Source organism: Muscardinus avellanarius (assembly GCF_963383645.1).
Source record: "Muscardinus avellanarius genome assembly, chromosome: 7".
NCBI classification, from domain to species: Eukaryota; Metazoa; Chordata; class Mammalia; order Rodentia; family Gliridae; genus Muscardinus; species Muscardinus avellanarius.
The window spans coordinates 24,214,499-24,235,687 of NC_137793.1; positions in this window are offsets into that span (position 1 = coordinate 24,214,499).

Genomic DNA, 21,189 nt, shown 5'->3' on the forward strand with positions numbered 1-21,189 from the left:
ATATTTTAAAAAAAGATAAGCCGGGCTTGTAATCCCCGTAATCCCCGTGCTTGGGAGGCAGAGACAGGAGGATTGTGTAGGTTCGAAGCCAGCCTCACTGGCTTAAGAGACACTGTTTCCAAATTAAAAAAAAAAAATTTTAATAATAAATAAAAATAAAAAAATAAAAAGGCCGGGTGTGGTGGTGCACACTTGTAATTCCCACGCTTGGGAGGCAGAGACAGGAGGATCGCGCAGGTTCGAAGCCAGCCTCTGCTGATTTATATTTCAATAAAAAATATAAAAATAGGTCTGGGAGTGTAGCCTGGAAGTAGAATGGTTCTATCCCCACTACCACCAAAAAATAATAATTAATTAATTTTTAAAATATAAAAAAATAAAGCCGGGCGTGGTGGCTCACGCTTGTAATCCCCGCGCTTGGGAGGCTGAGACAGGAGGATCGCGCAGGTTCGAAGCCAGCCTCAGCTACTTAGTGAGGCTCTCAGCAACTTAGTGAGACCCTATTTCCAAATAAAATATAAAAAAGGTCTGGGAGTATAGGCCGGAGGTAGAAAGCCTCTGGGTTCCACCTCCAGTACCACCAAAAATTAAAAAAATATATAAAAAAATAAAAAGAATAAGCCAGGTGTGGTGGTGCTTGCTTGTAATCCCAGCATTTGGGAGGCTGAGACAGGAGGATCATGGTTTGCGGCCAGCCTCAGATACTTAGTGAGGCCCTTTGCAACTCAGACCCTGTTTCAAAACAAAATAAAAAATAGGGCTGGGGGTGTAGCTCAGAGGTAGAATGTTCCTGGGATCCATCCCCAATACCACAAGAAGGAAAGAAGGAAGGAAGGAAGGAAAGAAGGAAGGAAGAAAGGAAGGAAGGAAGAAGGAAAGGCTAAATAAGGGATAAAAAAAAAACCATCGGGGTGTCATGGGCTGGGAGTTGGGGGCTGGGGCAGAAATGGCCTCTTCTGATGAGGCATTGGTAGAGAGCTGGGCATGAGGCGAGATCAGGAATGAAACCACACTGCCTGGGCTTGGGGTGATGGAGGTGACGTTTGGAAAGAAGTGGGTGTAGCAGTGAGGCTCATAAACGCAGCTGTGGTTAGTCTTCATTACTATATATCAAGCATAATTATTCTTCATGCCAGAGACAGTGCAGCAGGCCGCTGGAGGTGGGGATCCCTTCTTAAGAAACTGGGTATTGGGCTGGAGGTGGAGCTCAGGGGTGTAGTGTGCGCTTCATGCTGGAGACTGTGGGTTCCAGCCCCAGCCCCCAAAACTAGGCTAAACCGAGAGAGAGAGAGAGAGAGAGAGAGAGAGAGAGAGAGGAACTAGTTCTTAATTTCAGAAGACTCATCAGTTGCTGCAGCTGACAGACCAGGATAGTTGAGAACTGCAAGGGGCGGCGTGGCTGGAGAGCCTTCACCAGGGAGCCCCTGCCCTCCCGGCACTTGCTTCTTGCCAGCTCTGTGGTGATGAGGTCATGCATTTTATTCTGACCCTCAGTGGTATGAACGCATTCTCCGCATGCCAGGCTCGGAGCCACTGCTCGTCAGGCCTGCCCTTTCTCAGAGGTGCACGCTATCTCCTTTTTAGGAAGGAACAGAGACGCTTAGTACTTGTCCTGGTCACACAGCTAGCAGGTGGCACAGGTGGAATTCCAGCCCAGGTCTGCCTGAGTCCAGGGTTTGGAAGAATTGTGTGGTCCTGCCTCAGCCCTGATAGCCTCTGAGTTGTGAGAAAACTGGAAATGGGGGAGGAGGGATCAGAACAGGAGGAGCTTTGGGGTTTTTTTTTTTTTTTTTCCTTTCCTTTAAAACAACCTATGGAGCCAGGCATGGTGGGGCACGCTTGTAATCCCAGTGCTTGGGAGGCTGAGACTGGAGGATCGTGGTTCAAGGCCAGCCTCAGCTACTTAATGAGGCCCTTTGCAACTCAGTGAGGCAGTATTTCAAAAATAAAGAATTAAAAAATAGGGCTGGGGGTGTTGCTCAGAGGTAGAATGCCCCTGGGTTCCATCCCCGGTACCACACACACACACACACACACACACACACACACACACACACAAATGCAGAAAACTCAAATTGAACAGTAGCAGGAAAAACCTTCTAAAAATTTTTTAAACCCTTAACAGGTGCTTTTATTTATATATTTATTTATGTGTCATGCTGGGGATGGGATCCAGCACCTCATTCATGCTAGACAAGCACTTCACTACTAAGCTATAGCCCCATCCCTTAAAATATAGCTTTAATTACACAGATAGTACGTATTCATAAGCCCACTGGAGGAAAATCAGAAACCAGTATAAAGTTAAAAAAGGAAAGTTAAAGTCACCCATAATCCTGCTAATTAGAGGTAATCATTGCATTTTAATGATGCCTTTCTATAAACAAAATAGAGTCATACTGTTCCTATTATTCTGTAGTTTCTTTTTACCTAGCTTAATAGACCTCTTCCCAGGTTAGCAAATGTGACTCTCAGTCTCCTTGGATGTGCTGGGGATGGAACCTAGACCTAGTACCCACGAGGCAAGCACTCTACCACTGAGCCCCTCCCCAGCTCTGGATCTCATCATCCAGATGGCAAACAAGAAGCAGAGTGAGCATCTAACGCAGACCATGTTCATCCTCTGCTTCCATCTCACAGCCTGTGTCCTCACCTGTAAAAGACAATCCAGGTAGCTGGGCGTGGTGGCACACGTTGTAATCCCCAGCATTCGGGAGGCTGAGACAGCAGGACTGCAGTTCGAGCGGCCAGCCTCAGCTACTCAGTGAGGCCCTTTGCAACTCAGTGAGACCCTGTTTCAAAAATAAAGGATAAAAAATGGGGCTGAGGTGTGTAGCTCAGAGGCAGAATGCCCCTGGGTTCTATCCCCAGTATCAGAAGAAAAAAAAAAAAGACAATCCAGAAGGCTTTCAAACAGCCAGGCGTGGTGGCACACGCTTGTAATCCCCTCGCTTGGGAGGCTGAGACAGGAGGATCGCGCAGGTTCGAAGCCAGCCTCGGCTACTGAGTGAGGCTCTCAGCAACTTAATGAGACCCTGTTTCCAAATAAAATATAAAAATAGGTCTGGGAGTATAGCCCAGGTAGAAAGCCTCTGGGTTCCACTTCCAGTACCACCACCACAAAAAAAAAAAAAAGAAGGCTTTCAAACAGATGACACGAGGTAATACTTGTAAACCTGGACATTTTCTCCGTGCCCTGTGCGTGTGTTCGGGGATGGGTTGGAGGCAAGAGAGTCGCCAACCGCACTGAGCCATTACGAGGACTGAGCCTCCAGCTCTGCCATCGGGTGATAGCATCGCCCTGTTTTAAGTTTACTGAGCCATTACGAGGACTGAGCCTCCAGCTCTGCCATCGGGTGATAGCATCGCCCTGTTTTAAGTTTACTGAGCCTCATCGCTGGCAAAGAAATGCCTCCCTGCCTGTTGATGGTGGATGCTCCTGGGCTGCCAGGATTTGTCCCCGCATGGCCTTCCTTGGCCAATGAGTCTCTGTGCTTCTTGGGAGTAGGGCCCGGATCTCAGTCCTCCCGGGATCTCTTTGAGCAAGCCCCGAACACGTGAATGAACATGTGACTCACTGTGTAGGTGAATGACTTAATCAATGAATGGGTGGTGGAGTGAATGGGCACCGGCACCGGAGGCCGTGATGAATGAACTTGTCCAGGGCTGCTCTGAGAAGGGCCTGGCACCTGCTCCTGTGTCCAGTGGAAAACGACTCCCTCTCTGTGGCTGCCTCTCTGTGGACCCAGCCTCCTAACCCTTGCAGCCCGGGCACGCACACAGCAAATGGCATTTCAGTTACCACTGTGTCAACAATTTTAACTCCTTACTCTGCCGCCCAGCCTCCTAAAAACAGCCGAGGTGTTGCCTTCCTCCAAAGGTCCCCCATGCTGACTGCTGGGGCCTGCAGTAAAACCTAAACTAAGACCCGGAAAGTTCAGGAATCACTCCAGATGCCCTGGTTGGACCTAAGCAAATATTTCACCAATTTCACTACCAATTTCACTACCACGTGTTAGGGAATGCTAATAAACCAGGAGAGTACCCAGCACCCGCCCCAGCGTGCCTACTGAACTTTGAGCAAGCCTTCTTCCCTTCTGAATTTTATGATCCCCAGCTGCTAACTGGGCACTACAAACTCGTGTCTGGCATTAGCACAAAGCAGGTGGGAGGACATGGAGAGAAGTCATTATCGCTGGAGGACACTGGAGGGGGTCTCCCGCCAGGGGGTGTCTCCTGCACCTGCGCAGCCTGGATCTGTTCACACCCAGGGGCCAAAAAGGGTGCTTCAATCTGCTGAGCCATCGGGTGGCGCCCGCGCCCCAGCAGCCTTCCAGCGGGCGAGCCGCGGAGCTGGGAGGGCGTGGCCGAGGGGCGGGGCCAGGGCCGCGAAGGGCCCTCCGTCCACAGACGCCAATTGGTCCTTTTCCAGAACTCGCACAGTTAAAAAATAAATCAATAAAAAAAATAAATAAATAAAGAGAGAGCCGGTAGTGGGGGCGCGCGTTTGTAAGCCCAGCATTTGGGAGGCTGAGACAGGAGGCTCTCAGTTCGTGGCCAGCCTCAGCTATTTAGTGAGTCTCCTTGCAACTCAGTGAGACCCTGTCTCAGAATAAAGAATAAAAAATAGGGTTGGGGTATAGCTTGGAGGTAAAATATCTCTGGGTTCCATCCTCAGTACCAAAAAACAAAACAAAAACAAAAAGATAAAGATAGTGCTCCAGCTCCTTGCGCACCAGCTTGGCCAGTGCTGAGATTACATCAAATGCACAAAGCTAAGCCGGGCCTGATGGAGCACGCTTGTAATTCCAGTACTTGGGAGCTGGGACTGGGAGCTGGGACAGTAGCATCGCGGGTTCAAGGACAGCCTCAGCAAGTAGTGAGACTCATTAACCTAGTGAGACCCTGTTTCCAAAAAAAGAGCTGGGATGTAGCTGGGTTCAACACACACACACACACACACACGCATGCAGATAGCTAACAGTTGGGATTTAAGGATAAAAGTCTGAATGTGAGGACTCCGGTAAACATGAGACTTGGCCTCTGGGCTGTTCTGGACATACCCCCCCCCACACACAGACCTCTACTTTTATAAGGAATGTCTGATTGTAATTAAGAGCCATGGAGCAGGCTCTCTAAATGGACTAATTCATTTAATCCTCATGACAGCCCTATGAAGTGCCTGCTACGATAATTCACATTTTACAGGTGAGAAAACGGAGCTGAAAATGTGGATTCAGTCTCCCAACGTCTAGAAATAGGATAAAACACCTGGATTATCCAGGTTTGGCTCTACAACCCCTCCATCATTCTTCTGAACAGGGCTAAAAAACGGGGGGTTTTACAAAGCCAGGTTCACAATGATCCTCAAACATTCAAATCTTCGGGAAGAGAGAAAGTGCTTCCTTTCAGATCTGAGAGGCCGGCTATACAGCTCAGTGGTTTTGTGTTTGTGTGTGTGTGTAGGGGTGTGATGTGTGTATGTGTGTGTGTGTGTGTGTGTGTATTTGTGTTTTGGGGTACTAGGGATTTAACCCAGGTGCATTCTACCGCTGAGCCCTTTTTAATTTAAAAAAAATTTTTAAAAACAATTTTAAGTCGGGCGTGGTGGCGCACGCTTGTAATCCCCGCGCTTGGGAGGCAGAGACAGGAGGATGGCGCAGGTTCGAAGCCAGCCACACGCGCTGGCTTAGGAGACCCTGTTTCCAAGTAAAAATGTAAAAATAGGTATGGGAGTGTAGCCCGGAGGTAGAAGGGCTTCCAGGAACCCCAGTACCACCAAAAAAAAAAAAAAAAAATTTAATATTAAAACAATTTTAAATTTTTTATTTTTTTAAAACAGGGTCTCACTAGTTTGATGAGAGTCTTCTTACTTGCTGAGGCTGTCCTCAAACCTGCAATCTTCCAATCTCAGCCTCCCAAGTACAGAGATTACAACCGTGCACCACCATGCCTGGCTAAGTGTTTTCTTAATATGCATGAGGCTCTAGGTTCAACCCTCAGCGCTATAAATAAATATTCAAATAAATTCAGATTCGACCCCAACCTAAGACTGTCCAGTTCTATAAGATTGCAGTAGGATCTAAAAACATGTGGTTTTTTTAGTAGGTGTTTTGATGATTTTTTTTTTTTTTGGCAAGTCTGGGGATGGAACCCAGGGGCATTCGACCTTCGAGCTACACCCCCTGCTCTGTTTTTTATTCTTTATTTTGAAACAGGGCCTCACTAAGTTGCAGAGGGCCTCACTAAGTAGCTGAGGCTGTCCACAAACCGTGATCCTCAGGTCTCCACCTCCAGAATGCTGGGATTACAAGCGTGCGCCATTATGCCCAGCTTGTTTTGATGATTTTAAAGAGGCCAGTCTGCAGCTGGTGTTTGGGGGGGACACAGTGATGTTTGAGGCATCTACACAGTGTACAGTCGGATCTCTGTATGGGCAGGTTCCACATCCACTAATTCAACCAACCACAGATGGGAAACATTGGGGAAAATGTGTGTCTATATCAAACATGTACATACAGACTTATTTTTATTATCATTATTCTGTAAGCAATACAGTATAACAGCCACGTACATAGCATTTACACTGTATTAGGTACGATAAGTCATCTAGAGATGATTTTTAGTATATGGGAGGATTGTGTAGGTTATATGCAAATACTGTGCCATTTTACATAAGGGACTCAAACATCCGTGGAGTGTGGTATCTGCGAGGGGTTTTCAACCAATATCCAGATAACTCTGTGGTCTACACCTAAAGGACCTTTGCGGTCTCCTCTGTGAAGGAGGAGGGAGGCTCAGGAGGCAAAGAAAGAGTCTGGGATAAGTGACTCAGTGAAAGCTAGGTGTGGTCGCTTACGCCTTTAATCCCAAAGTTGGAAGTCCAAGGCAGGAGGATTGTAAGTTTGAGGCCAGCTTCGGAAATTTAGCAAGACCTGGTGTCATAATAAAATTTTAAAAAGAACTGTGATGTAATTCAGTGGTACAGTGCCCCTGTGTTCAATCTCTGGTACCACCAGAAGGAGCATTAATAGGGGTCGGGGTACAGCTCGGTGATAGAATATGAACAAAGTCCTGGGATAAATCCAGAGATCCCCCCACAAAAAGCATCACTAAGCCTTTATTGCAGACCCTCCAAAAGCAGGCCTTTAGCCGGGCGTGGTGGCGCACGCTTGTAATCCCTTTGCTTGGGAGGCGGAGACAGGAGGACCGGGCAGGTTGGAAGCCAGCTGCGCTGGTTTAAGAGATCCTGTTTCCAAATAAAAACGTATAAAAGCCTGGAGGTTAGAAGGGTTTCCAGGAACCCCAGTACCACACACACACACACACACACACACACACACACACACACACACACACAGCAGGCCTTTACTCCCAGATAAAGAACTCATTAGAAGGGTTTCCAGGAACCCCAGTAACACACACACACACACACACACACACACACACACACACACACACACACACACACACACACACACACACACACACACACACAGCAGGCCTTTACTCCGAGATAAAGAACTCATTAGGGTTCCAGGGCCCCTGTCTGACCGGGCCCAGGAGAGTGGAACGAAGCGCTGCAATCCCACCCCAAGCCACAGGGGGCGACATTTTGCTCCCCGCGGACAGAAATGAGGCACTGGTACCTTTTTGCGCTTGCGCAAGAAAGAAAACCTCACTTCCGGTTCAGGGGGCTCAGCCGGATCCTCCAGCTCCAGGTGATTTAGTCAATGCAGGTGTCTTTCTTGGGATCTGAAGCCCACCGCCCGAGGAACCCTTTCCCACACGCCGCGGGGACGCGCGCCACCCCGGAGGTCACTGCACGAGCTCAGCCGTGCGCCCCCTCGCTCCGCTCGCTCCCCGTCGCCCCCCACTGTCACCTTCCAGGCCACCTCCCTTCCAGAGCGGGGCGGGAAGAGGAGGAGGGTCTCGGATGGAGCCGAGGTGCCGGTCCCCACTCTGCGCTCTCCCGCCATGAACCATGAAGTTCAAACCCTTCGTGACCTCGGACTGCAGCAAAGCTGCAAACGCCACTCGAGAGCCCCCGCCCACGAGCGCAGGAAGGTCGCGTCTTCCCCGCCCGCCGAGGAGCTGCGGCAGACGCACAGCGCCCGCGCCATGCGCACCCGCTAGGACACCGAGGTACCGGTTGGCGGGGCGCTCGCCTCCTGGTCTGAGAGCTTCGTCGGCCCTGGAGGAGTCGCAGGCTCTCGTGCCCAAGACCCTGGCAAGTAGTGTAACTAAAGATGTGCTAGACTAGAGGTGGGGCCCTGAGCCAGTAGAGGGTGCCTGCCCGGCGTAAGGACGCTTAGCTCCTTAGTAATAGTAATACAATAATATTCCAGCCAATGAGAAATCTGCTCTTCGAGTTAGCCCCGTGGCAGGTAGTTTCCCAGGTATCGCTCAGGGCGACGCTTTGAACCAGTCTTTGGAGGAGAAAGTGCTGCTGCCAGGGCATTGTTTTGGCATCTTTGAGTTTAGCGGGATCGATGGACAGGAGTTGATGGGGGCCTGGCATGTGATGGTACTAGGTTTAGCAGGGAAAACGGATAAGCGGCAGCAAGTCAGAGGTGTAAAATTATGTAAGACTAGTTCGCACACCGTGTTCTTTGTGACTGGAGCTTAGGAGGTGAGGGAGGAGGAAGGGAGATGAGGGTGAAGGGAAGAGTTCTGGGCCAGGTTCACTCCTGAAAGTAATTGTTGAGGTCTGTTCTAGATATGAGCAGGGAACAGCCTGATGCAGCCTCTGTCCTCCTGGACCTCACATGTTAGAGTAGGGCTTCTCAACCTCAGCACTGTTGGCAGCGTGGATCCGGTAATTGTTGGCGGGCTATCCTGTGCATTGCAGAATGGTTAGCAGCGTCCCTGGCTTCTCCCCACTAGACGCCAGTAGCACACACCATCCTCCCCATTTCACCGTGACGAGCAAAACCATTTCCAGATACTGCCAGTGCCCCTGGCAGATAGAATTGAGTCTCCATCCCCCGGTTGAGGGCCACTGTTTCAGAGAATTAAATGAGATGAAGTGAAGGGGTTTGGTGTATCATCTGAGACACTAGGACTCTGTAGGCTGAAGGCCCCAAAAGAGTTGTCAACATTTCTTTTCCCATTTACTCTTTGGCATCTCCAAAGATCCTCTTGTCTCAGCCTCCCAAATGCTGGGATTACAAGTGTGCGCCATCACACCTGGCTTAGACTTGGGCAATTTAGTAAGACCCTGACTCAAAATAAAATTTAAAGAAATCTCAGGAGGATCACAGGTTTGAGGACAGCCTCTGCAACCTAGCGAGAACCCATTTCCAAACAAATAAAAGGGGTTGCGGGTATGGCTTGGGGTAGAATGCCCCAGGGTTCAATCCCTAGTACCATAAAAAAAAAAAAAAGCCAAGTGTGATGGCACACATTTGTAATCCCAGTACTTTGGAGGCTGAGACAGGAGGATTGCAGATTCAAGGACAGTCTCAGCAAGTAGTGAGACTCTCATCAATTCAGGGAGACCTTATTTCCAAATAAAAATAAAATAGGGCTGGGAGTATAGCTCAGAGGTAGAATGCATGCCCATGGGTTCAATACCCAGTGCCACAAACATAAAAACAAGTAAATTAAACAAACAAATAAATAAAAGAAAGAAAGAAATCTAAAATGTTGACCACAGGCCTGTGTGATCCACTACCGTCCCTCCTCTACAGCCTCAATCACTGACCCCACACACTCTGCACTCGGACCACACTGGGCTCTTCAGGCCCTTAAACACCCCTTGAGCTTTTCTTCTTCCGTGGGAATCCTTTACCTGGCCAACTCCTCACTTTTCAGCCCTCATCGTAAGTGGCTGTTCCTCAGAGAGACCTTCCCAGATCCTCAGGCAATATTACAGCATTGCATCCTTTGTTTTTCCTTCAGAGCGATAAACCCCTGGCCCAAGTCATCCTCCCGCCTCAGCCTCCCAAGTGGGCTTTAGGCGTGCACCACCACACTGGCTCTCTCGGCGTGTTCTGAATTTCACCTACCTTTCTCTGATCAATCCCTTTGCTACGACGCGTCTCCATTTTCTCCTCTTGGAGATCTTTCTGTCCATTATCTCCTGTCTCCATAATGTCCTTTACCTTCCTCCTCCCTACTTGTTCCTTCCCATCAGCATTTAAGCCCATTCTTGCTTACCCTTTAACAATAAGAAAAATTAGCCAGGTGTGGTGGTGCACACCTGTAATCCCAGTACTTGGGAGGCTGAGACAGGAGGATTGTAGGTTCATGGACAGCCTCAGCAAGTAGTGAGCTTCTCATCAACCTAGCAAGAACCCTTTTCAAAATAAAAATAAAATAGGGCCAGGGATGTAGCTTGGAGGTAGAATGCCCCTGGGCTCAATCCCTAGTACCACCCACCCACACACACACACACACAAAAGGAAAAGAAAAAAAACTTGCTGGGTGTGGTGGTGTACATCTGTAATCCCAGTACTTAGCAGACTGAGACAGGAGGATCACAGATTTGAGACCAACCTTGGCAATTTAGCAAGACTCTCAGCTACTTAGCCAGACCCTGTTTCAAAATAAAAAAGGGGAGCCGGGCGTGGTGGCGCATGCTTGTAATCCCAGCATTTGGGAGGCTGAGACCGGAGGATCGCGGTTCGCGGACAGCCTCAGCTACCTAGTGAGGCCCTCTGCAACTCAGTGAGACCCGGTTTCAAAATAAAGAATAAAAAATTGGGCAGGGGGTGTAGCTCGGAGGTCAAATGCCCCTGGGTTCCACCCCCAGACCCGCAAAATAAAAAAGGGGGCGGGCTAGGATGTAGCTCAGTGGCAAAGCACTTGCCTGGCAAGTGCGCTGCCCTGGGTTCAAAAAGACAAAACAAAACAAAAAAAGACCCCCATAATAAAAAAAATAAGCTAAGAACAAAATTAAAAAGGGGGCTGAGAGGTGTAGCTCAGAAGTAGAATATCCCTGGGTTCAGTCCTCAGTACCAAAAAGAAAACAGAAAACTTACCCTTAACTTCACACATCCCCTCAAACATCTTTCCTCTTGCCTTGAGAGCCCAGCTCCTTGGTATGGCCTCGCCTCTCCCTTCAGGGTGGTGCACTGGCCACCGTCCTCTAAAGGGCTTCCTCCCCACCCTCAGTACTTTGGCCATGTCACCAGCGACCACGGAGTCAGATCTTTAAATGTTTCGTCTGTTCTGTGCTTGATGGTCAGTATTGAACCATTCTCTTTAGCTCTTGAGACTGGTTATATATTCTTATATTCTTAGGACCAGTTTTGTGATGACCATAGTCTAAGGAACTTGGACTTCCTCTCCTGGCTATAGTACCGCCACTCCTGTGGCTTCCTTTTCCCTCTGGCCATTCCGTCTCTTCTGTGAGCTCCTGCAGAGTTTTGACTTTCCTCACGTTTCTACATGCTGCCCTCTTTCCAAACTACCAGCTCCCTGAGCCAAGAGAGTGTTCCATTTGCATCTCTGGATGACTTCCCTGTCTCCATGGTTGGCCCGTGTGGCCTTCTAGTGTGTTGAATTCAACATCTCAGTGTCCTCAGATGCCTCAGATTTGATGTGTTCCAAGTTAAATAATTTTCCCCTAAAACCTGTTTCCTGTGCTTCATGCCCTGGGAGAGGCATAGCCACTCAAGTGTGTCCTGAGAGTCTCTGGCCATGTAGACGCGGGTTGTTTTTCAACCCAAGGCATGACTGTCGTCTTTTCAACCTAACACTCTCTTTGGAAAGTAAGCTGAAGAGTCTAGGTAGACAATTTAGGCGTTCTTCTATGCTTATTCATCAGTGTCATTTATACTCTACCTGCTGTTTAATAGACCTTTAAGAAAACCATTATCTAATTTGCCACCCTCCGCCCCTACTAGGATTGAGCCCAGGAGTATTCTACTACTGAGTTACACTCCCAGCCCTTTTTACTTATTTATTTATCTGTGTTTACTTATTTATTTGTTTATTTATTCTGAGGCATGGTCTCTCTAAGTTGTCCAGGCTGGCCTCAACCTTTCAGGCCTCTTGCCTCAGCCTCCCAAGTCTAGGATTACAGCCATGTGTCACTGTACCCAGCTAATTCGGTTTTAAATAGAGTATATCTTTGGAGCCGGGCGTAGTGGCGCACGCTTGTAATCCCCGCTTGGGAGGCTGAGACAGGAGGATTGCACAGGTTCAAAGCCAACCTCAGCTACTTAGTGAGGCTCTCAGCAACTTAGTGAGATCCTGTTTCCAAATAAAATATAAAATAGGTCTGGGAATATAGCCCAGAGGTAGAAAGCCTCTGGGTTCCACCCCCAGTACCACCAAAAAAAAAAAAAAAATAGAGTATATCTTTAGTACAGTAAAACAACCCATCACATTTTATTTATTTATTTATTTATTTATTTATTTATTTACTGGTGGTACTGGGGGTGGAACCCAGGGGTTTTCTACCTCTGGGCTATACTCCCAATCTATTTTATATTTTATTTGGAAACAGGGTCTCACTAAGTTGCTGAGAGCCTCACTCAGTAGCTGAGGCTGGCTTTGAACCTATGTGATCCTCCTGTCTCAGCCTCCCAAGTGCTGGGATTACAAGAGTGCGCCACCATGCCTGACTCCAAATTTTAATTTTTATTTGTGTTGTAGAAGTATCAAAATTTAGATGTTTTTAATAAGTCACCTATAATCCTACTTCCTGCCTGATGGCAACCTTATCAATATTTATATATATTTCCATCCTATTGCATTATATGCCGTATAAGTGTCTCATATGTATGTTTATATATATGTACATATGCAATTCAGAGTGTGAGTATATATTTCTGTATTTTTTTTCTTCAAAGCACATACCTGGAATGTTTTCTTTGAAAACATGGATTTTAACTGGTTGCATGGTAGTGACGGTATTGAACCATTCTCTTTTTAGATCTTGAGATTGGTTTTTTTTTTTTTTTTTTTTTGGTGGTACTGCGGGTGGAATCCAGGTGCTTTCTACCTCTGGGCTATACTCCCAGACCTATTTTATATTTTATTTGGAAACAGGGTCTCACTAAGTTGCTGAGAGCCTCACTAAGTAGTTGAGGCTGGCTTTGAACCTGCACGATCCTCCTGTCTCAGCCTCCCAAGCGCGGGGATTACAAGCGTGTGCCACCACGCCCGGCTGTGATTGGTTATATATTCTTATATTCTTAGGACCAGTTTTGTGACGACCATCAAAGTCTAAGGATCTTCATTTGTTTTTGGTGGTTCTTCAGATAAGCAAAGAAAAAGTTCAGGTGAAGAATTTCTGCCTGACCTAGCATAACGAAGCAAATTTATACTTTGGCATTTTACTACCAACACTACTTTGTTGTATAAAAAGCTATGTTTGTCCTACACGTTTCTGATAATTACGTTCCTCGTTGTGATGTTCATGCATTAGAAATGGTGGGGGGGTCTTTTGTGTGCTTTCTCTTAGGTGTTCATGCATTAGAAATGGGGGGGGGGTCTTTTGTGTGCTTTCTCTTAGGTGGTTAGAGACACTGCAAGGGCCAGCAAATCTGCAAGGTAGTCCAGGCACACAGAAAGAAATGTCATCTACTGTAGAGATTTTTCTCCGGGACTTGGGAGGGAGAGACCTGAGAGGGGAAATCAACAGCTACCTGATGGGCAGCTGCCCTGAACAGCGGACAGTTGGCTGATGACCAACTGTCCTGAAATGAAAGCAACAGCTACCTGATGAGTAGCTGTACTGAAATGTAATTGCCTTATGAGCAACTACCCTGAAATGAATGCACGGGCTCGGACAATTGCCTCTCGTGCAACTGACCCAGTTTATTATTAAAACCAAGATTTTATGCCCTACACCAGTGAAATTCCTAGTAGAAAAGTGTAAACACCAAAGAACAATAGTGAGGCATTAAGTGAAAGACAAGTAAATCACTAATCATAAACAAGAAAAAAGGAAGGCCTGTGACATCACAGGTCTTGTGATTAGCCCCATGATTACAGGTCTCTAAGATCAGCCCCTTGACCTTGCTGGTGGGTCCTGGGGGGCAAATTCCGGAAAGACAATGATCACGCCCAGAGTTTTGGAGAATTCCACCTTTCATAGAATCTCCTTTAACTCTTTCAGGAACCTTCCGTTCTTCAGGCTTCGTCCATGTCCTCCATCAATCTACACTGAGCAGGTGTGAGGAGGCTAATGGCACACTGTCCCCACAGGCATTCCCTCAAGCAAGGTGTGTCCCGAGTGGGTGGTGAAGCACCTGGTTAGTGCAGCAATGCTATTAGTTATCCACCTGTTGGTACTATCTGCACAGGTGGGCAGAGTAAGGACAGAGAGGTAGGCCAGGCAGGGCGATTGCTCCAGTGGCTTAGAGGGCACAAGGATCCAGACTTGTCTGTTTTGCCACAGACTGGTGATAGGAGGGCTCCAGCATTCCAAGCATTGCTTCCCTGTTAGTCAGTGTGGACTAGTGATGTTGAGAAATGAATGTCTCTCCTGGGGCCTTCACACCCATCCTGAAGGGCATGACAGTCTGCTTTGCACTAATTTTATATAGTGTTATAGAGTCTTCCTCTCCTTTTATCTTTTTTTTTTTTTTTTTCCAGTACTGAGGATTGAACCAAGGGGCATTCTACCTCTGAGCTATACACTCCCAGCCCTATTTTTTATTCTTTTGTTGTTGTTGTTTCGGTACTGGGGATAGAACCCTCAGGGGCATTCTACCTCTGAGCTACACCCCCAGCCCTATTTTTTATTCTTTATTTGGAAACAGGATCTCACTGAGTTGCAAAGGGCTATGCTAAGTAGCTGAGGCTGGCCATGAACTGTGATCCTCCTGTCTCTGCTGCCCAAATGCTGGTATTACAAGCATGCGCCATCATGTTTATTCTTTATTTTGAGACAGGGCCTCACTAAATTGCAGAGGGCCACACTAAGTAGCTCAGGCTGGCTGTAAACCTGTGATCCTCAGGTCTCAGCCTCCAAGTATTGGGATTACAAGTATGTGGCCCCACACCTGGCTCTTCCTCTCCTTGAGTTTCAGATCCTTCAAGATAGAATAGTTAGGGCCTTACTTATCCTTATAATCTCTGTGTTCCCCATAGCTGGTGGGAATGCAGTTGTTTGTGTGTTTGTTTGTTTGTCTGTCTGTTTTTGAGCAATACATCTAGCCAGCCAGTGTCAGCAGTGTTCAGGACAACGTGATGGAAAAAATAAAATACTCTTGAGATTTTATGTTTGGTCTCAAACAGGTGAGAGAGGAGAAGGCAAGAGAGCCAACCACCAAACAAAACTCAGCCCTTCCGTTTATTTCATGTTTATAAGGTTACGATCAGGTCATCTGTGCTTGTCTGTCTCTAGCTATGGAACTAGAGCATTATGTTAGGAATGTTTTAAAAGGTAAATTTTTGTCTGGCAGTTTTCCAAAGGTGTTGGAGATCGCTGTCTTCAGTTCTCTCCTTAGGGCAGCCTGACATCCTTCAGCAAAGCACGCCATCCCAGTTAGAGAATAGAGTGGAGGACCGGAGATCGCAGAGATGCATCGAGGTCACTGCCTTTCAAGAAAGGCGGCCAAAGCAAGCAAGACGCTCATAATTCCCTTAGCCAATGCTTTTTAGACTTAGAACTGTTTCCCACAATAACATACCACTAAACTATGCAAATGGCCTCCTGAGATCCTCAGGAATTAGGGGATGGGAAGCTGGCTAACAGAAGGAACTTAAGCTGCTGTGGATTGTCAAGGGAAGCTCTGTTCCTCAGGATGATGGTGGTTATGAGTCCTTTCCACTTAAAAACCAAAGACGATGCCATGCAGTGGTGGCTGTAATTCCAGCTGCTCCGGAGGCTGAAGCAGGAGGATTGCAAATTTGAGGCCAGTGTGGGCAATTCAGTGAGATCGTATCTGAAGGTAAAATTTTTAAAAATGCTGAGGGTATAGCTCAGTGGTAAAGCACTCTCCAAGCATATGCAAGGCCCTGGGTTCAATCCCCAGTACTCCAAAATTGAGCAACAAAAAAGATGTTTGTTTTGGCATGCCTAACAGGTGGTTATCACCAGGCTAAAATTCGAAAAAGATTAAAAAAAAAAAAATTCTTGAACGCAAAGCCAAGTCTAGGCAAGTCGGAAAAGAGAAAAGCAAATACAAGGAAGAGCTCATAGGGAAAATGCTAGAGTCAGTCCAGCCGGCCCGCAGCCAGGGCGGAGCTGGAGAGGCCTGGCCTGGGGTGTGATTCCTTGGGACTTCTCAGGATGGCTCTGGAACATTTTATTCCCCTCCTGCTTTGTTATTCTCTGTGGCCCTGTAAACCTCCTTTGGCAATTTCAGTGAATAATTTTGTGAATAAAAAAATTGGAACCGTTTCCCAACTCCAAATGGTATTTGCATCATTTTATAAATGAAATCTGTCTCCTCTGTCAGCCTTTCATGTGTGTAGCCTGTGGAACAGTAAAATAGGAGCAGGATTAAGATAGCCGGCCCCTGCCTGGGCCCTCCTGCGGGGCCTTGGGGGGCAGGGCTCTGACCCCTGAGCCAGGGTCTGCCCTGCTCAGGAGAGCAGTGACCGACCGGAGCCACACAAGGTCCTGGTGCTGTTCTGCGCGCTCCTCCCCAGGCCGGACAGGTCTCTCTCTGGCCTCCTGACTTGTGTTTCTCAACGTCCGCTCTGCCATGTGCCCACCAAACCAGACCTCTTACGGCTCCCTGACCAGGGTCCCTTCCCAAGGTCCTCACTCCACAAGGACATCTTCCGTGTTTAAACTAAAATGCCCTTCAACGTGGAAAAATAGGCAAGATTTCACTCCGATCTTGGTTGTCCTCCTATTTTTATGGTTACCATCATTTACCAGCTTTTAAGGTGTGAGTGATTCCACGGAGAAGCACGTGCCTGCCTGGCTGCCGGGAGCCCCGTTCTGCAATGGCGCCGAGGGCCGCCGCCTCCACGCGACTTTAACTTGCCAGCCTCCCGTTGTTATCCGAGTTTTAGACCCCAGGTCTAACTTCAGCATTTAGCTCCTGGATCACATCTAAAATTCTCCCCTGCCCCTGTGAGGGATTGTCTATTGATTAAAATGCATTATACAAAAGGTTTTTTGTTTGTTTTTGCTGAACTGGGGATTGAACCCAGGGGCGTTCTACCTCAGAGCGACACCCCAGCCCTATTTCTTATTCCTTATTTTGAAACAGGGTCTCACTGAGTTGCAGAGGGCCTCACTAAGTAGCTGAGGCTGGCTTCAAACCTGCGCAATCTTTGAAACAGGGTCTCACTGAGTTGCAGAGGGCCTCACTAAGTAGCTGAGGCTGGCTTCAAACCTGCGCAATCCTCCTGTCAAAGCCTTCTGAATGCTGGGATTACAAGCGTGCGCCACCATGCCCGGCTTTTATTCTTTATTTTGAAACAGGGTCTCACTAAGTTGCAGAAGGCCTCACTAAGTACCTCAAGCTGGCCACAAAACCACTATATTCCTGAGTCAGCCTCACAAGTACTGGGCTTACAAAAGGTGGCATCATACTCAGCTTATACAAATTTTCTTTTCCTTGCAGTATAGGTTATCAAACCCTGGGCCTTGCGCATGTTGGGCAACCACTCCACCACTAAACTATACTTTTAAGTCATATTTGTGATAATCAGTCCCCTGTCTATGTAAGAAGATAGAATTGCATATATTCGAGGTTATGGAAATTGAGGCATGGGTCCACCAGGTGTGCCTGATTTTACAAGGCCCTTGAGTGCTTGCTAATGTTAATCCCCACCCTCTTGCTTAGAGGGTCTCTACTGCAGTAAGCCCCAAGAAAGACTCATGCATATGCATGTCTTACATGGGCTTTATGTAATGCTTCTGGGCATCTAAATTTGAAAAACAAGGGATGTATGTAAATCATATATGCTTATAAGAGTGGTTGCCTACCACACAACAGCTCTGTAACATGCTAAACTATATGTTGCCTGAGTATAATAAGTAGGTCAACCAGTAAGTTCTATAGTTTGTATTTTCTAATTTGAGTTTTGTCTTCATTTTTAGCCCATGTGGTTTAGCACTCCAAAAGTTGCATAAAAGGAGCAGGGAATGTAGCTCAGCCATTTCATGTCTACTTAGCACGTGCAGAGTCCTGGGTTCGAATCCTGGCGCTGTACAAAATTAAAAAAAAAAAAACTCCCCTCCATAAAGCTGCAAAAAAGGTCAGATTTTGTATTAGATTAAACCTAACCTGGTCTGAGTTCAGTTCAGCCATTACTCTCATCAGTAAATTGGAATTACCATGTCGCCTAGGAATGAGACTTGGCCGGTTTTTAGCAACTTATTCTGATAGGAGTGATAGATAACAGCTTTGAGAGCTGTAATCCCCCCACAGGTATCTAGGTCACACCAGGCTGAGCCAAGTGTGTAATAAATGGTACTGGTCAAGAGCAGGGACCCAGGGCCGTGCTTCAGTGGTAGAGCACTTGCTGCGCATGTGTAGAGCAGTGGGTGTGATCACAACCCCCTCCAAAGAGCAGGAACAAACCCCAAACAATTCTAATTCAAGTCTGTCAGTTCCAAGCTGCATGACTTTGAGCAAATTCTCTTCTTTTCTTTTTTTGCTGTAAACATAAGCAATTTTATTATTACAAAGAAAGATAGGGACAGAGTTAATGAAGCCCTGCACCAGAGGGGACGGAGGGGAGGAACTTGAAAATAAGTTACTCTCGAGCAAATTCTTAACCTCTCTGGGCCTCATTTTATTTTATTTGTATTGATTGATTGATTGATTGATTGATTTTTTGCGGGTCTGGGGATGGAACCCAGGTGCATTCTACCTCTGAGCTACACCCTCTGCCCTATTTTTTAATTCTTTATTTTGAAACTGGGTCTCACTGAATTGCAAAGGGCCTCACTAAGTAGCTGAAGCTATCCGCGAACTGTGATCTTCCGGTCTCAGCCTCCCAAATGCTGGGATTACAAGCGTGTGCCACCACGCCCGGCTTTCTGGGCCTCATTTTAATCTCTTATAAAATGGACATAAAACTAGTACCTACTTCATGGAGTTGTCAGGCATATTCCTCAAAGTACTGTGGGTAAAGTCCAGAGAGCTCCGAGAAATATATCTGTTGTCTTTTAAAGGAGATTGGCAATGAATTTGTTCACAGGAGCAGAGGGGAAAGTTTTTCTCAGAGGAGTTCAGACAAATACTGGTCCTGGAGCACAGAGGATTTTAGAAAGGGGTCTTGGAGAACCTGGCTGGATGGAAGGGCCTGGCAAGTTTCATGCTCAGCGGTATTAGCTCGTTAACTGGAATGAATGACTTAAACAGTATCCTGTTACCCTTTTCATCAAATTTGCAAATGTCCATTCCCTTGAGTGAACCTCTTTGTGCTATTTTGGGAAGACTCCAAACTTTTGAACTGTAGATAACTGCTTCTGAATGTCTGCCTGTCTGCCTGTTCCCTTCCTTCCCTTCCTCCTTCCCTCCCTCCCTCCTTTTTTTTTTTTTTTTTGGTGTGTGTGTGTGTGGCCCTGGGGATGGAACCCAGGGGCCTTCTACCTCTGGGCCACACTTCCAGACCTATTTATATTTTATTTGGAAACGAGTCTCACCAAGTTTTTGAGAGCCTCACTAAGTAGTGAGGCTGTCTTTGAACCTGTGCCATCCTCTTGTCTCAGCCTCCCAAGTACTGGGATTACAAGTGTGCACCAGCACACCGGCTGAATGTCTGCTTTTCATATCACACTCAGGAATGATATATTCAGCTACAGAGCTTTTGATATGAGTTGGATAGGCAAGTAATTCAATCTTCTAGGAAACAAACAATACTAATCAGGCGCCCACCATTCTTAGCCAATGCTACAGGCTTCGAGGCAGTTCCCATCTGGTGTTGACTTGGGTCTTTGTTCATTTTATTTCACTTATTAGTTGTCTATTTTTTACTTTTTGCAGTACTGGGGATTGAATCCAGGGGTTCTCTACCACTAATCCCAGCCCTTTTTTTTTTTTTTTTTTTTTTTTTTTTTTTTTTTTGGTGGTACTGGGGTTTCTGGAAACCCTTCTACCTCCAGGCTACACTCCGAGACACCTGTTTTTTATATTTTTATTTGGAAACAGGGTCTCTTAAGCCAGTGAGGCCGGCTTCAAACCTGCACGATCCTCCTGTCTCAGCCTCCCAAGCACGGGGATTACCAGCGTGCGCCACCGCGCCCAGCGTCATCCCAGCCCTTTTTAATTTTCATTTTGAAACAAGATCTCACCAAGCCGCCCAGGCTGGCCTTGTGCTTGCAATCCTCCTGCCTGGGCCTGCCGAGTGGCTGCACTTGTCAGTGTAAGGGCTCCAAGGAGACCTCTCAGACACAGGAGCTGCTGCCACTCTGACCTCAGGCTTTTGAACATGTTACAGATAATTCAAGAATGTGTCAGATTTTAGCAAAGAGTCTAGTTGATAGTGAAAGATAAAGGTACAGAGTCTCAGGGCAGAATGTGGACCATCTGGAGAGAAAGACAACCCGCCACTGCTTGAGGTCGGGGGTTTTATTCAGGTACACAATTAGGTGGAATATGTATAATCCAAGGGGGCTGGACTTCCTTGGGATTGGGTGTTTCCCGGTTAGGGGGTCTGTTCGGGTATGTATGTCTCAGCTTCTATCAATGTCTCTGGCTAGAGGGTGGTCAGGCAATCAGGTGACCCAGCCAGAGGGTCATGATCCCATCAAATAGGGACACACACACGCACGCACACGCACACACGCACACACACACACACCCTCTCTATTGAGGTCTTGTTCTGCTTTGCTACATTTCAGAAATAGGGAACTGACAAGTTACAGAGTACTTTAAGGCATGTCCCCAGCTGGCACTTCTTGGCTTGTTTCTGTCCTTTTGGATCCTGTGGCTCCAGGGTTGCTCACAAGGTGCCCATTCCACATGCCAACAGGGGCATTTCTCCAACAATGGCTCAGTTTTCCTTCTGTGTTACTAAAATTTTTATCTCAGGATTATAGGCATGTACTACCACGCCCAACTTGTTCATTTGTGTGTGTGTGTGTGGTAATAGGGATGAAACCCAGGAGCATTCTACCTCCAAGCTACACCCCCAGCCCTATGTTTTATTCTTTATTTTTGGAAACAGGGTATCACTGAGTTGCAGAGGGCCTCACTAAGTAGCTGAGGTTGCCCATGAACCGAACCGAACCGTGATCCTCCTGTCTCAGCCTCCCAGATGCTGGGATTACAAGCATGCACCACCATACCCAGCTTGTTCATTGTTATTTTTAAT